This window comes from Oryzias melastigma, linkage group LG11, assembly GCF_002922805.2.
Source record: "Oryzias melastigma strain HK-1 linkage group LG11, ASM292280v2, whole genome shotgun sequence".
Classification (NCBI taxonomy): Eukaryota; Metazoa; Chordata; class Actinopteri; order Beloniformes; family Adrianichthyidae; genus Oryzias; species Oryzias melastigma.
The window spans coordinates 2818151-2821887 of NC_050522.1; positions in this window are offsets into that span (position 1 = coordinate 2818151).

Consider the following 3737-nt stretch of genomic DNA (forward strand, 5'->3'; position numbering starts at 1 on the left):
CCGCGTGCGGTGCGTGGCGGGAGGAGATTGTCCTTCTATTGTATTTTTACTGTTCATTAGCGCTCATCTGCATCTACAACAGGGAGAAATGAAAGTAAAAGTATTGAAAATCCCCCAAATCTTTCTGAAGACTTTTGTCTTCACAACTCTGTCCTTTTAAATGTCTGACTATAAGACTCACGCGCGCTCCAGACTTGGAGGGCAGGAATTTAGGTGTGCACGCGCTTATATTAACTGTTCATTGAAAGTGTTCACTTGATTGACGCGGCCAGTGTGGAAGCACCTTAAAGGTGCACGTTACATTTTTGTGGGTTTTTTTTTTAATTCTTTAAATAAAAATAACATCAAAAATCGTATTTCTTTATTGCAGTTCTTCCTGCACCTGGAGTGAGAATGAGGGAGAGACTGATCAGGACCCCCCTCTCGTTGTGCCATTGAGGGATGTCAAAATAAAAGCTCAAATGTTCATTTTGAGGCTATTCAGCTTTTGTCAGATAGTAAGACACTGCAATGTCTCACCAACTCGTCATGAGGCCAAAAGTGAAGCTTATATGACATGAGGACACGCAGCAGGAGAAATAATCGTTTAAATAATCGTTTATTTGACACATTCTCCATGTGTTACTTACAGTGTAAGACTTTTATAAGCCGCTTAAATTTATGCGGCACCAGACATATTTGTTTTTTATTGTATTGGTCCAAAGTGGCTCTTTCAACACTTTGGGTTGCCGACCCCTGGAGTAGAAGTACAGATCCAGCCCCCACCCCCCTGCTCCCCACTCGCACTCTTCCTCACACCGCAGCTCCTCTATCCACAGAGGAAAAGCTCAGATTTATGGGAGAAATTAACATATCATTAACATACTACCAGCATTCTTAAAAGAAGGTTATTTATAATTAGGTGACATCAGAGACAATGGTTTGAAGAAGAGGTTTCTACCACTGGAGTGGATTTTTCCACAGTTTTTGTTTAAAAAGAGGAAAACTGGGACAGGGAACCTGTTGGTTCCTTTGTGTGATTTGTTGGAAGACATTTCAGGCTTTTGATGCCCCATTTATTTATTTGTATCTTAATTGCATTCTTGTTTGTTGATTACACTTTACTCCATCTTCATTTAAGTTATCTGTTTAAAGAGGAACCCCTCGAAAACGAGATGTGCCATCTCAAGGGGCAGATCCTCCCACTGTTTGGAAAGGTTAAATAAATAGAATTCTCTGTAGCATCAGACTGGCCTGCTTCTGTGGAGTGGAAGCGGTCCAGTCTGGCCTTCTTGTTTATGCTCGAACTCAGAGGGATTCTGGAGGAGTCTGTGTGTTTAGTCACATCAGCGAAAACTTCAGCCTTTGAAAAAAAATCAAGATAAATATGATACTGGAGGTAAAGACACCATTTAAGCTTAAATGTTGTTGAAACTGTGCTGAACACCATGAATGTGCAACCCAGTCTCATCCAAAAACGTTCAGTACCCACGTTTGTCCACAGGTAAAAACGTAGCAGTTTCACAAAAAAGGGGGTCTAAATTGCGGAATTGCTACGTCTCATTCTCTCATTCATTTCTACGGGGGTGCGCCGGATCACGTGACTGATCACGTGACTTTTGAGTTTCGGTTTCTGCATGTCACTAGCAAAAACACGTTGGGATATTCACTCTTTTTCGGTGGAAAATCACTCAGAATAAAATATTTTGTGGACTAATCTTTATTTTGACAATATTTCTAGCGAGAAATGCACCCGTTACTATCAGGATATACATTTATTTTGGACATACAGTTCGTAGTTTGTCTGTTTTGCTGGACTTCTCCCCAAAACGGGGCTCCAAAGTCGTGGAATATCAGCGTTTCCGGTGCACGGAACGAGCCGAGAACCGGGCGATCAGCAGGACTTGGTGACCCGACCCGCGTCGGTGCCACGTCAAGGTTTGGGTTAGAGTAGGTTCGGACAAACCGCCCGGACCCTTTTTAATTGGGCCCTGAATGACTTCCGTAAAGCTAGAACTGATCACAGTCGGACTACTTCCGGTCGAGGACGGTCAAAAGTTTAAAAGTTTCCAGAAACGAAGATTCTCAACCATAAAAATAATGTTCCTTTATTTTCTCCCTCATAAACAAACATGAATGTCGGTTAGTTTAAGTGACTGCAACGAGTGATGCTTTCAGACTAAATGAAGAAATATATAAATTATTATTCATCTATCATTATTATTATTATTATTATGTTAATGATAACATTAAATGAATGGCATAAACAAAATACAATTGATAAATAAATAAATAAATTATTGATTTACAATATCAACAGACTCCAAGTTTAATGATTCTTCAAAGCTGTAGGGCTCAATAGAGAATCTCACAGTTTAGACTGTTTTTTTTTTTTTTAAATTAAAATTGTTTTATAATGACACAGGTTTGTTTTAGGGGTAGGATTTTTTTATTTCACCTTAATGCTTTTTCCTGCTACAGACTAGACAGTCGCCAACAGATCTTGCCTTTATGAACAGCTCTTCCTTCTCCCTGTGTGATGATTCTGCCGCATAAATCATTAATGGCTCAGATCCTAAAGTTGATTGCTTGTGGAGAATACATAAATAAGATTGACTTAAAGAAATAATGGAAATTAGCAAATATTTCAGCTACATGCTAGCTGTGTTGACTAATTTGGGCTCTTAAAAAAGTTTTTAGGCTGTTTTGGAGTTAGGCTAATAGCTGTTTTAACTAATTAAGGGTTTTTTTCAGTTTTTAAGCTATTTTAAAGTTTAGTTATTTTTTCAGCTTTTTCTATTTGGCTTTTAGCTATTTTAGCTGGCTATCAGCTTCCTCATTTTCAGCTATCTTCAGTGATTTCAGCTTTCACCTTCAGCGTTTTTTACTATCAATTTCAGCATCTTCATGATAATGATAAAAAATGCACATCACTCTGTTCACTGAGCTGCTCTGAGACTTTCAGATCACTGCCTCCTCTCATCCAAACCCACAGACAAAAGCTGAAATCATCTAAGCCCAAATTGAAGACTGTTAGAGATGGACGGATGAGTCAAAGATGCAACTGCAAAGATCAGAACATCTTTGAAAATGCTTCCTCTGACCTGGATGAACTGACTGACACTGTGACATCCTAGACCAGGTTTTGTGAGGACATGCCTGTGCAGACCAAAACCCTCCTCAAATTCAACAACATGACAATGGTTTACAGCTAGCTGAGGGAACTAGGTAAGGATAAGGAAGAGGCCTAAAGGAGTGGGATTCGTGACCTTTAGAAATAGGTCAACAAGCTGACAGAAGATACGGCAGCCAAAAGGATCTACCTACACTGCAAAGTTGACCAGTTTTCTGCAGTTTTCTGCAGTTTGGAAAGTCCTGCAGACCCTCATGAGAAGAGATTCCCCACCCCCACCCTGCAGAGAGCTACCACCTAGCTGAGGATCTCAACAACTTCTATTCAGGTTTCAATGGACCATAGCATCCCCTCCCCCATCACTTCCAATCTAAAGGAATGACTTATCTCAACTTCTTCAGACTGACCCGCTAACCTGGACTGAGGATCTGTGAATGTGTGTTAACAGTTTTAGAAGCAGAAGATCAGGAGGGTTCCAGGACCTGATGGAGTGTCTCCATCCTGTCTGAAAGTTTGTGCTGACCAGCTGGCTCAAATTTTCATCCGCCTCTTCAACAGCTCCACCATCATCCCAGTTCCTAAGAAGTCCCCTCTCACATGGTTAAATGACATGGACGATACAGTC